Raw genomic sequence first — 14,471 nt, 5'->3', positions numbered from 1 at the left:
GAAAGGCGCTATATAAGTACAGTCTGTTTACCATTTATAAGTTTGACATTGTTCTCAGTGATGTTGGACTTCTTTTGAACTGGTGTGTTTTTACATTAAACTGTAGTCTGGTGCTACTTTCTGAAATCCTCGGGCCCCAAATAGGTCACGGTACTTTTTTCCGACGGGCCCCTCAGCTCTCATTTGGTTTTAATGAGACTTGGTCACAGGTTAAGAGGAAACATTTCATTTTAAGTCTGGGTATTTAAGTGACATGATGCCTTGTACAGGAGGTCATGTTATTTCATTTAAAAGACTGGTTTCCTGTGGGTGAAATGTCTCTGTGTTTCCAGCACCTGCAATTTTATCTGCCTTTCAACCTCATTTTAGTGGAAATCAGCTCCTGAAAACAGTCTGTGGCACACGTTAATTGTGGCTTATGAAGGGTTGCGTGGTTTAAAGGACTGTCATGTGCTGTGTGACTAACAGAGAACAGGGATTTGCCGGAACAAAGAGCACGTGGACACTTAATTAGAGACTCATGGATGGAAACAATGGAAACAGAGAAGGAAAAACAGCAAGTGCTGATATTTAACAGGATACAAGCAGCATTTTAAAATGACCTTTTACCAATTGTTTGATTAGTTTCTGTGGAAAAGGGCGTCAGCTAAATAGATCAAATGATAACCATTTAAACTGTTGCAAGGGGGGAGACCAAAAAATACTGCGCACTGTATTCTTGTGCTTTTGAACAAACTCAGCTTCAACTGCAGACTTTCTCTTGTCCCTCCTTTGATAGTAATTAAAGAGGCCTATCATTACTGTTACTTATTAAAACATTTTATTGATATCAAATCTGTTTTTATGGAATCGGATCCTGACGAAGCTGAGATTTTTATTGCTCTTTCTGCGGCTTTATGTCTTCATATTATTCTGTCTTTATTTCTCTTTCTCTGTCTGACTGTATTTCAATATTTTACCCCCTACTGCCTCTGCCTCTCGCTTTCATCCAGTGTAGAAATCCACTCCTACCTCCTTCACAGCCGCTCATCCTCCTCTGCCCTTTTTTTCTTCCTCTCTGTCTCTCTGTCTCTCTCTCTGACCCACTAAAGTGAGACCCCATCATGTTTTTCCCATCACGCTCTCCTCCCACCCTGTGGTGAGGCGGTGAACCCCCGGCCGGAGGTATAAAGGACATGATTTACGGGGCCCCATCGCAAACAAAAAAAGAGAAAAGAAAGAAAAAAAAACATTGAACGATAGCTCAGTTTTCCAGCACAGTAGCCTTGTGCTTCTGTGCAGGTTTCTCTCTTCAAAGTTTTGACTTGAAATATGGTGCACCGGCCACGACACGGTGTGGTCCAAATTTGCCAAAATGTGTTTCCACAGAAGATGAAAACTGTGATAAAGCCGGTTACAGTTTTATCATGTGTGACGTGTTGACATGTCTGGATGGAGAGACACAGAGATCTAAATGAGTGAGGAAATGGGGGCAACCGTTTAGCATGAAGGCCCAAGGCTGCGGTATTGACACGTTGTAAGTCTTGGTTTTAAAAGAAAGCATGGGATGTAAAGTCCCAATTAAATGGAGTCTGGCTTTTTCATCCTGGTAGTCATTGTTCACACAGTTTGAAGCCATGTGCGTGCTGCTGCAGTGAGACATGATTAAACTACAGAGAGATGGTGGTGTTGTTGAACTCTGTCGGCAAGAATGATGTTGATTTATGAAGCCCTTGCGAAACTTAAAGTAGCAAAGTGTGCTGCTCATGTTCTGTTGTTGAAGCTAAAGTGGGAGAATCAAAACATTTTGATTGCATCACTACCAGTGCACTAATTCTATTTTGATCAGATGTTATTGGCACAGTCGTCTCGAACAAGTGCGATATAAACAATTCCTGAAAGCAAGAGAAGCTGGACTGGATTTCTGTTCTTCTTCCACACAGATGGATGTTTTGACTGAAAAACATTGCACAATGAAGTGTTTCATTAAAAAATATTTTGAGATAGTGAAACAAGAATCTTTCAACATTTTTCAACAATAGAAAGGTTGGAAACGGTCCCTATTATTCTCAGAAACCACATATTTCTTATGTCCTTATTTGGAAACTTTTAGCATTAACAGCCTTTTGTTATTGACTATGGCCAACATGGCGGAATAGATCAAATAAACTTTATTGATCACACATTTTACAGATATTACACTTTTAGAATCAAGTAAATCTTTTATTGCAGTTAACTACAAGTATGTTTTGTGTGGCCAAAGTGGCAGTAAGCAACATGAACGTTTCAATGTAAAAAACATTCCGCCTCTCATGCTTTTTTGAATTTTGCAACTGGTGTGCAGTGCGTCTCTCTGCAGCACCAAGGCAAGGAGAGAGAGAGGAGAGATTCTGTTCATTCCAAAAAGTACACTTTATTGCAAAATGTTCAAATACTACTAAAGTTATCATGATAGTTATGATTCTTGGTGTGGACCACCTTTTTACCTCCAGGTGTTTGAGCTTAGTGCTACTGTTAGCTGTTACAGTGAGAGCTACCGTTACCTGTCAAGAAGGAACAGGGCAACCTCTGCATCGCTTCGCTCTTCGGCCCCTCACACTCCCACTCGTCTGATCCCTCTTTTTATTCAGGGCTCTTTATTTGTAGCTTTTTATCCTCCATGGTCTTCCTTCCTCTTACTTCTTTAGCAGTATATGCCGTTGTCAGCAAAGGAGGTACAGGAAATTTACCATAGGTTGCCATAACTCCTGACTGACAAAACCTCTGCGTGCACAAGTAGTGTAGAAGTCGGATGACACTAGTTAGTCGCTGTGATTGGCCAGTTACGTGGAAAGCTAACCCTGATTGGTTGTTTGATTCAGACTAAATACAAAGTGGCGGGCGCTCACAGTCATAGATCAGCAATCAACATCATTTCAATTTAATGTCGTTAGGGAAATGCAATGATCAAAATGTGTTATTTTAACCAAACTATTATTAAATAATGTTGGCTACTGTAGCTTTAAGATAACACTGAAGCATCAGTTCGGGGATGAAGCCTGTCCCTGATTATACAAAGTGCTATGAACCCAGTATCCTGGAAGTTAGAGCATCAGGCCTGTGGCTGGAAATTCCCTATTAGTCACTAATTCAGATTCAGTGTTAAGAAGAAAATGAACAAAGGTTTCCATACACTAAACAACCAAGAAATGTTGGTTCCAATGGGTCAGGTGGGGCAGCTCCGTCGTCAATAGCAGAACACTGTGAAGTACGGTATAGGTTGTTTCTTAAATATGATTTTCCTCTGGCGACTTGTCAAACTTTAAAGTGTAATGTTCTATTTGGACTTAAGCGAGAAAATAATGTCTAAATAGTTAATATAGTAAGTTTGGATGTTTCACATTTTGTTGAGGCTTTTTTACAAATGTTTCATATCAAAGTTTCCAACATCTGAACTGAACATCTGTCCTGCTTGGACAGATTCTGCAGTGGTGACTGTTAAACTCAGTGCACTCATCCTCCCATCAGGTTATTGAGTTGGAAAAGAAGTTCTCTTTTTCTCATAAAAGTCATCCGTCTTATTATGTAATTTTGGTACAAATCTTGAATGCTGAAAATGGAAACGGTTGCATTCTGAGTAAACTAGAAGGACACTATGAAAGCACCGACTTTTGCCAAGGCCTTGTACTCTAGTAAGTTCCCGATCCACTCCAAAATGTAATGGGTTCTTCTTTGGCGGATACTACAGCCTTCTTCCATATCTCGTAAAACATTCCCAGTATTTTTCTTATCCTGTTGAAAAAAACAAAACAACAGCACCAATAACATAACCTCCTCGGCAGAGGTCACAAAACAGCAAACCTACATTTTTGGGACAATATTTAAAGCTTTTATTTTCAAGTGTAGCCACTGAACTCACACTATCACTATTATCATCTTGAGCACCTACCATTGCGTGTTTTTTGGGAACTCAAACATGCAACTTGTAGGGTACAAGTTTGTCTATCTGCCGGGCATCTCAACATGGGGCAACATAATCAGGAACACTGGTCAACATCTCATCTCTCCTGTTTAAAACAACAGTATCCAGACAAACACACACACTCTCCTGAACTAAAACACTGCCAGACAGTGAAAGGCAAGGCCCATAAATTCCAGCGCTGGATACACACCAGTACATCTGTGCGTTGGTGTCAAAACTAGCCCCAAACACTCATAAATAAGGGTTATTACACTTGCATAACCAAAATGAAAGTAAAGCTACTGTAGGCTTTGGTGAAAAGAAACACAACATAACTAACGTAGGATTGAAGTTACAGTTTGTTTGAGAGTTTGGTTTCAGTTTCAATCCATGTTAAAGGGCAGTTCATTTTGATATATAGGTAGCAGCCTGACATCCTACAGTTAATCTGTCCAGAAGGTATTAATCAATGACTGTTTATAATGATGGACGACACGTCTCCATCTGCTCTTATTGTACAGAAGTGAAGCCAAAGAACCCCACGAGGCGGGCGCTGTTATCTTGTGCTGTTCTGCAGCCAGAGACTGAGCAGTAGGGATCGGCGGGTACGGCCGCGGTAACGATGTCCCGCCTCTTCTGCTAACCAAAACACACACCACGTCATGGCATTCAATCTGATAGATGTTGAGATATTTCAGTCTGGACCAAAGTGTCGGACTCACCACCAGACCAACATCGGCAACCATTTTCCAAAATTTTACCCTCACTTCATGGAATTTACCCGTTATTTACAAGCCCTGTTCGGCTGTAAAATATAACACTTTTTGGGACGGAGTTTGAAAGTTAATTTACTGTCAACCACAGAATTGAACTCCTAGACTAAAGGTTTAGCCGCTTAGTTGGTCCTGGAAAGACCAAACAAATTCCAAACTCATTATGTAACCAGAAACGGTTACAAACCCGCCATTTTATAGTTTGACAACATATTCTGGCCAGTTTTTTGTTCTGATTATGTAATCGAAGGATTACAGTAATGCTTCGTCTGAACATGATGTGGTAAAACGATCAGGGTTTGCGTCTACTGTACACTGCGACCTTGACTGAAGTCTGCCTTTACATGATGATTAAATGCTGGTTTGAGGATTGAGGCTGATTATTGACATAAAGGTTTGTGGAGCTAAAAAGAAAGCTAATGGGATAAACAGCCAAGCTCTACACAGAGGTCTCCTTCCCATTCAGATATTCACTAAGCATCTAAATTAGATCATAATGGCTATTACAGAAGTTTGTCAAGGCTTTACACATAAATGAATAAGAAACATGATTTCAAAAAGAAGGATAAGACAATGTTTACATTTCAGGCTATAAATTACTTTGTCTATTGGCTACAATTAATTGAAATTGAATCGAAATCGCAATATGGCGTCCTGCAATTTTCAAATCGCAGGAGGCGCAATATTTGTTAAAGGGGAAATTTGTCAAAATACCATTTTAATTTAAATATTGTGCTGCAGAGATGTTCTGGCCTACACATCATACACAGACGAGACAAGTATCAAATATCTTTGTTTGGTACAGAAAACACACCATAATCATTTTAATATGTTTTTCAATGAAAATGAGAAATATTATATAAAAATTGTCATTCAATTAAATATCGCAAGATATATGGAAATCGTAATTTAAGTCAAAATAATCGCAATTAGATATTTTTTCAAAATTGTTCGGCCTTAATGTTGGTCCAGAATTTCCTTTAATTAATTATTATGCCCTTGCATTTTGCCCCAAAAATCTCAGTTCAAATAACTTCTGAATATGTTAAATAAACACTTTGTTTATGTTTTTAAACTGATAATGGTTTTGGATTAATATTTGTTATTTGTTCATTTAGCTCAAAATTGATTAAAAAAAAAAACATGTCAGATTTCTGTTTGTTTGACACAATTCCAACACTTTCCTCAATTATTTTGATTTATTGACTTACATAACTTTTAGCTTAGATTGTACTGATTCTATGAAGCATTTTAAAATAATCTTAGAACTAATATCACAATAAGAACAAACACCTCTATAGCCACTTACCTTAACATTTCTGTGTCAGAGCTGAAAGGGTTAATGATTTTCCAGACCGACCATCTAATAGCGTCACTATCAGAGCTGCCTTACTTACAATATCTAATGTTTAAAACAGCTATGATTAATATGCATTACTTTTTACTGTCTGTGAAATTAATGCAAATCACCAACCCTATTATATAACACATCACTTATGTGTAGGTGTAGCTTTACTTCTGACAGGATGTTGGAAGAAGTTCACTGCTCTGTATAGGACACACACACGCGCAGAGTTTCCACTTATGCTTCAGATGGATGGGAAGTTGTTAGACTGTCATGTTGTCATGTACCTGTATTGTAAAGCCATCAGGGCTTACACGTATTTGCAGGTCTTACTGAGTATTTGATGATGGAACACTAGCGGTTAGAGGATTGAGACTCAACATCAATAATGAAACAGATCATTCAAATAATCCGTTGACTTAAATAAGTCTGGGGTCAGGGTAACCGCAGGTGACTCTGTTATGTAACTATGGATGGATAACGCATTAGATTTGTTTTGGCGTCTAAGAAGAACATAAAACACGTTACTCCACACACAAGTATTATGCATCATAATCCTGCACCTGGATCAAACTATTAGAGCTTGCAAATTTGGTTTTGGTGCGCTAAAGAATAAAGAAATCTTAGAGAAATCTTAAAGTTGACAAGCTCTGTCAATGTGTGTGAGATTTTACCAAACTTCTATGACTGTAATAATTAATTTAGTCATATTTTGGGACACTTTTGTTGATGTTCAAAACACATGGAGAAATCTAACATTAACATGCCATTAGAAAAAACTGGCAACAACAGCTTTTATTCTGAAATATGTTGGATATTTTGCCTTTCTGGATGTATTATAAGGAGTTTAGAAATGGTGGGGACCTCATGTCTGTCCTTGCAATCTTTTATTTTATGTGTTCTGATAACTTATAAATGTTTGCAAGGAAAACGACCAAGAAATCCGGGTTAAATTGGGAAAATCCACGTCCTCAATGATGTAGACTTGATAATGTAACACGATAATCATGCATGGATAGTCTCGAAAACTGTGACGCTAATGTTCAGACTCACATTTTTCTTCGATGAGGACGGATCCAATTTAATTTGTGTATCCTGAAGAACAAGACATTACAGAAGTAGCCAGAGATGCGTTGTTAAGATTTGCCCCTGGTCTTTCCCCACATTAAAAAGTTAAATGAAAAACATGATAGTGAGGATAACCGAAAAAACGGCCAGTGTGATGTACTCTGTACTTTGTGATTGTTGGAAGAGAAATCAGTTGGACAGAGGTCTGTCAGACTGTCACGCTTTGATGCAGATGAGTTACTAATAGTTAGGAACTGAAGAGACTGGGGAGGATATTAAATTATCACTGCAGTCAAAGGAAAACCTCAAATCTATGAGGACGTATACTTTTCACCCCGCAAATTACATCCATCTGAAACTCATGTCTTCCATGTGAGAGATAAGGGTGGTTCCAAATGTTGTTCTTTTTTTTTTTAAGTGATAACAGTGATAATGTGGCTCCAGAGGCGTACAGATAACATCTCTTGAAAGTTGCTTAAACAAGCCAGTTTGCTTTAGTCAAAATGACCTCACCCCTCTGGCAGAGTTTCCCGCCCTTACTTTCAGAGCAAAAGATTTAAAGATGCTACACTACGCCTAATGATTTGTCAAGCTGGATAGTTTTTGCAGTGTAGGAGAAAAAGAAAACCAGTTCTCATTTCCAGGTGATGCCAACAGATTGTTCAAAAAAAATCTACAATCTCTCGCTTTTTAATTGTTTCCACAGACATAAAGGTCATGACACTCCCTCGGCATGTTGGGGGATGATGTCAGCTTTAAAGTCAGGATGAAAATGCAGCAAAAGCCAAAAGTGAAAATGCAAGATTTCCACACGACTGAGGGATTGCATAACGACACTTGGATGGTGACACGTTGTCCTTAATCCCGTGGTGACGATGAAACTCCGGACAGTTAGTTCTGCAAACCAAAGCCTGATTGACGGGCTGTTGAAGTAACTGGGATATACGCACACGCAGATGGTGTTGGACATAGTATCATGCACGCAAAACAGTGGATATCTCTCACATTTCATGCACTCAGTGACACGACTGGGTTTATGATTAAGAAACAGGATCAATAAAAATGCAAGAACACATTCAGAAACCTTCAGTGAAGATGTGGTTGGATATTAGACCAGATGTCTGCACAAAAAAAGCAATTTATAGACGCTCTGTTTTTGTTATTATGCGAATGGAGAATTGCACTGTACAAAAAGTACAGCCACACTCAGACACTCTCAGGGAGCCTCATAAAGATACAGACATTTCTTCATGGCATTATTGCAGGACAAGACACAGGAGACTTTAATACCAACAGCACTGACACACACCTTATCAGCTTTCAATAAGTCAGCCAGGAAATTGATCTTGTGTTTCTGGTGTCCCTCTCTGTTCAGGGATTTACTGTCTCTCTCTGAGGAACTGTTAATGCTGCACCGTTGCCCAGAAGCCCTGTGTTATTCTTGAGAACACAGCCACACACCTAATGCAGAAAAAACTATCAAGAGCACCTGCTGTTTCAATGAAACCGACTGTCCAGGTGAATCCAGGTGAGCCCTCTAATCCGTCACTCAACTCACCTAATAAATCGCCCAGTGCCGTCAAGGATTTGGACCAGTTGAAGGAGGATATTTGAGCCTTGGAACAATTCATGCACATACGTACATGGACATCTTTTCAAAGAGTGTGCAATTCAGTTTCAGTCACCAATACTGCTCGTGGCAATAAAAAGAAAGGGATTTGTGTTGGTGACAGACTTTCAGTAGAACTACTGGAGGAATAATGGGTCAGTGCATTTGAGAGACAGTCGATACTTTGTGCAGCATTATACTAACAGCATGAAATGTCTGTGGCTGAATCATGGATTGCTGTTCAAAGACAATCGAAGACATCTTCAGGTCCAAGTGACTGATGTGTTCTCACAGAGTTGCTACTGTGGCTGACTCATTGGTCACGTGTAGTTTTGCAAGTGGACCTTCCCGGGGCAGTGCACCTATGGCGTGGGACACTTCAGGTGGACAAGGAAAAAGGCAGACTAGGAACCTTCAGGCAGATGGCCTGGAGGGAGGGCAAAGGCATACCGGAAGCCCTTTGACGGACTGTCTGGAGGCAGGTGGAAAGGGCAACAATCCATGAGCCCTCATGCAGATGGCTTGGAATTAGGGCAGAGGATCAGCAGGAATACTGATGCAGACTTGCAAGAGGTCACACAAATGGGCGGAACAGCTCTAAAGAACCGAAGGATGACCAGGTCAATGTAGCGGCTCTAGGGGGCAGCCTGAACGCCAGTGAGGTTGGCGTGATCGCTCCTGAGGTCAGCTATGAAGCTATGAATGGTTTGGAGGTCAGGACAGAAGCAGGACTGCTCTTGAGGATGATCCCAGAGGCGAGACTGTTCTGGGCACCGGCATAGCAACCGACGATATCGCAGAAGGTCGAGGCAGGGTTCAAGTGCTTAGCTGAAGTCAAGCGCCAGGACTGCTGAGCAAGGAGCCAGCAGCCGGATTGCATGACAAGAAGATGGCAACCTGACTACAAGACTGGGAGCCAGTGGCAGGGCTACAAGACTTACTCGAGCTGGGGCCTCGAGTGTAGGGTAGGCCTCAGTGGCAAACAATAATTGACTTGAGTGTAGTCTTCCTGCTCAAAGACTGGGAGGCTGAAGGAAAGCTTGGAGACAGGAGGCTATGTGATAAGGTTCAGCAGATGCGAGAACATGACCTTCTAGGAAAAAGTTTCCCCTCTTAACTCCAGACTGCCCCATTTAATTGTGGTAAATTGACTTTCTTGAATTAGTGGGCGCAGTACAGAGCAGTTCTGGCCAATTGTAACCTTTTTATATCTTACAGAGACACGTTTGTGCCAAAACGATTATAAGCCTCGATTCATGTTGACATTTGAGGAAAGTTCGATGGAAAATGGAGTAAAACGCTGTGAGTTAAATACTGTATAGGCTTTATGAACACTAATGGGCAAACTGTGCACACCTCTGTCATTAATACTTCCATACAGCGACACAACGTGTTTCCTTTTCCAAATAAAAAACTCAGTGCAAGACTTTACAGCTTAGGTTTGGGTATATTTTGGAACCACTTTGCCCAATAAACAACATAAATGTAGTTTCCTTTCCGTGCCGTGGTCTTCCTATATACTTCTAAACCATTCGACCGTGGGATTTGCCTTCCCCTAGCATTTCTAGGTTTTGAAACAATTCACCACCTTGTGCGATTATCAACAATTATTTCAAGTACATACTGTTGTATTTCATTGTATTTTTTCACGCTTTACACACAATTAGGATTACATAATTTCATTCAAACAAAGGTCATAGTAACAACATCAGACTCCTGGAATCCGCTCTTTTCCTCCTGTATCTGTGAAAGATTACAGCCAGATTACAGTTATTATGCTTTAATGAGATTACTGTAACACCATAATCCGTTTCTTCCTACTCTCGGTTTCCTGTGACGTCTTGACACGGTAATAAGGTCCACGCTTTGTTTTCATAGGTGTGAGCAGTAACTTCACGACACTGTGAGCGAATGGCCTCGCCAGCCGGCGTCTCTCAGGTTTCTCTCTTTATGAAATAATGATGACGGATGTGAGAACCATATATCTGAAAGCTGAGGGGGGCTATGAGAGGAAGACTAGTCTGTTTCTGTACCTGTCTGCCTCATGTCTAACTGAGACATGCTGGGAGGTTACTGCAGCACCACACACGGCAATTATCTTTAAACTGCAGCTGTTTGCTCATTTTGACTTATCTGTCGGTCAATATCTCTGCAGAGCTCTTCCAGAGACATCCTCGAGGCGTGTTATTGTGTTTGTGTGTTTCTGTCTGGCAGCATTAACAAACACTCATTTAAATTTCTCCCCCCTGCAGAGCTCATTATCGATTTAACAGGAGGCCAGATTAATCACTCCCATCTCTCCCTGCCTAAGAACCTAATTATCTGCACATGACTAAATGCTGCAAATGACCTTTCCAAGGACGACATACTGCATACATGTCATGCTTTGATTCTCTGTTATGTTCACTGCATTGCCGACCATCAATAGATATCCAGTTCTTACTCTTAAGGTCGAGCTGAAACGGCATTTTGAGAGTATCTAGCTTCCGTATCGTGACGTATTTCCGAGTGAAACAGGACGTGCAGGCGGGACATATCATTAGAGTGATTTGATCGTTGAGAAGTGGGCGTAGACAGACGTTCTACACAGCGCAGTAGCTAGCTAACGGACCGAGCGTTCTTGGTGCTCTGCGGCTAAATGTTGCAGATTAATTGGTTGAAATTGTTTGGTGCTAACTTACGTAAGCACGCGTGAAATTTAGTTTTACCGGAAGAAAAAATGATCGAATTTTGATATAAGAATACGAAGAAATGGATTTTCTGTATTTTTTTTGGCCTTTATTGTCAAATAGATGCACAATATTACCGGGGATGTGATCTAAAAGGATTAAAATGATATTTTTCATTTCACCTTGACTTTAACATAACCTGTAACTCTGAAAGAAAAATAGTCCTGACCTTAAATATACATCTTTGTACTTTCAAGGTAAATGTAGCAGAAAATAGCGATAGTCCCTGAATTACTAAAGCTCAGTTTATCCTTATAGAAGCAAATGTTTGTTTTTTCTAAGTGTTAAAAGATGTGTTTCGAGGTGTATAACCAACTCAGAAACTCTCACAGACAGCACACAACGATATGCATGTAATTTATTGCATCATTACATCTGTGGATATTACAGCATCTCCCTATTAGAACAAATCTTTTTCCATTGAAGGTCATAAAAACTGGAAGACTAATCCAGATAGAAAGTTGGAGAAAGACGCCTTTTGCATAACGCAGTCATCTGTTTTGTACAATAAGGATTGTACATCTGGCCTGCAGAGCAGAAACTCCACCATGAGTCAGAGGTTGATGGTTTAATTCCCTTATTCACCCTTTCCTGGCTGATCAATACGACATTCAACCCCTTTCTTCTCTGTTATTGAAAGCAATCTTAGTTGAAAACTAAAAGTAGGAAATGTGAGGACATCTGCTTAATGATAAAACAGTTGTCACATTAGATCTTCTTTTCCAGTCGGATTGAAAAAACACACATGGCTTTACGATTAAAGTAATCATTGTCACAATCATCCCTGTCACAGTTATTTGGAATCTGTGTTTTTGACATTCAACAGAAACAGAGGCAAAATAGTAGGAATAAAAACAGACTATAGTACGGTGGCTCAGAGGGCTCAATGCGCTGCAAAAAAACACATTTAGGTTGCCTAAATATTCGCATCTTGAAAAATCTTGAAAAAGTGATGCCTTGATCTGGGAGGCCTTGGAAACGTTTTTTAGTCCCTCGAATTTACTTGCTAAACTTCTTTAGTCCCAAACAAGACAACAACAACATATAGTATACAGGTTGGATGGCTTCATAGCTGCACCTGAAGCCTCAGTAAAGTGATCACTTCTGGATCTGATTATGCTTCAGGTTATGTTGGGACAGAATCCTTTTTTCGTCTTAAAGAGGTGTGATTCGACCAAATATGAAGAGGGAAGGGCCAGTGGTAAGCTAGTTTTTTAATATCTATATGTGTTCAATAACTTAGCTAGATAGTTAGCTAAAAGGTTAGCTAACCAGTGTTCCCTCAGATGCAGTGACACAAAATGGATCACATCTGAAGCAGTGTCATGGGTTGTCATTGTTTAGTTTTGTGTTTAGTTTGTGTTCCTGTCATGATTTAGTTAGTTAGGTATTTCATTGTTTAGATATCATATCTTGAGTTTGGTTTTAATGTTCCCTGTTTATTTTGTAGTTTTCGCTCCTTGTACTGTACGTCATGTCTTGTTTATCTTCCTGCCTTTGTGTGTTTTCCCGCCTTTTTGGTTGTGCGCACTGCCTTCATTGTTTTCACCTGTTTTAATTAGTTTCACCTGGCCTTGTTCACCCTCTGTTTATATAGTCCCTGTGTTCCCCTGTTTCTTGTTCCAGTGTGGATTAACTTTGTGGCTCCTTCTGTGTTTGTTCTCCTTTTTTGTTGGACTTTAAGTTGGACCTTGTTGTTGCAATTTGTAACCTTGACTCTGTAAGTAGCCCTTTTGGTTTTGTTTGACTTTTCTTTTATTTAAGGAATCATCCAGGTCTGCACCTGGGTCCCTCTTTGTTTAAACCACAGCCGCGACACCTAGTAGTTTGAAAGCATGTGGTGAGGAGTTATGACCCTGGATACATTGAATTTGGATTCATAATGCCAAGTAGTGATGCTGAGCTGAAAACACAATGTGTTGAATGTTGTGAAATCCTTTCAGATGAGATGTTCAAATCATCTGAGCTCCAGAGGAATTTAAACACAACACAGCTGGTTGTTTTTGGAAGCGGAATGAATATTTCCCTAATGACAAAAACCAGAAATGCTTGTTGTTATGTGTTAGTTTATTTTGCTCATTTATTTTGGAAGATGGACCCTGGAAGTGATCAGAATTGGGCCTTAGATTTCAAAGGTTGAAATCCCCTGCCTTCAGGCCCCTTCTTTGCTAATCTGTCTGCAGAGGTCCCTTTGCAGTAAAGCTGCGGGATAAATGCGTAATCCTGAATGTCTACAATTACTTACCTGCTACCATTTATCTTGGCTTTATGCCTCTCTGTCTGTTTTGTATATCCCTGCGTGTATAATATGTAAGATAATCTGCGTTGGCCTTGACGTTCTAAGTCATGTGAAGGAGTCGTCTCTCAGAAAGCTTCCTGGATCAACGTTTGGAAAACAGGCTGTTATTAATCTATGACAGAGTGAAGTGCTGCCATGCGATCTAAATTTGTTCTCCACTCGTTCCTAGAAGAAGACGACTCTTGATTTGTTTGAACACAACACTGGGCGCTTCTGGAGATGGTTAAATGTTTCTTGGAAATATCTGTGAAGTGATTAAGTCGAACTAAGTCGGAGAGGTTTTACTTCAGAAAGATAAAGCAAGTAAAATGGGCACTTGTTTTGTGGCATTGGTTAAGTTACAAGTATGTGAAAAGAAGATACAAAATGTCTTGGAACTTCATGCAGTTTAACTTGGTTCGATGTGAAGTGTGGAATAAATAAGAAATCTCACAATATCATCTACAAACAGAAAAACATTAAGACAAAACTTGGACAAAACCATCATAATAGCAGGAGTGAGGGGGTCTCTTTTCCCAGTTGCTTAAACCTTTATCATCACCTCTATTGTTTCCAGCATTTTAACTATTTTACTTTTTCTTCATGGAACACCAGTTTTTAATGCAACCATCTAGTTTCTTAGTTCAGTACTATATCTATATCTGTATATGTGTAGAAATGGTTGATGATTTTAACATCTTTCATTTTAACATCGCACTCTGATGGCATCATGGCAGATTGTTGAGCAGT

This window comes from Semicossyphus pulcher, unplaced genomic scaffold, assembly GCF_022749685.1.
Source record: "Semicossyphus pulcher isolate SPU_LCO1_2020_fin unplaced genomic scaffold, fSemPul1.0.p SCAF_2, whole genome shotgun sequence".
Taxonomy (NCBI): Eukaryota; Metazoa; Chordata; class Actinopteri; order Labriformes; family Labridae; genus Semicossyphus; species Semicossyphus pulcher.
Note: the sequence above shows the minus strand (reverse complement) of the source record.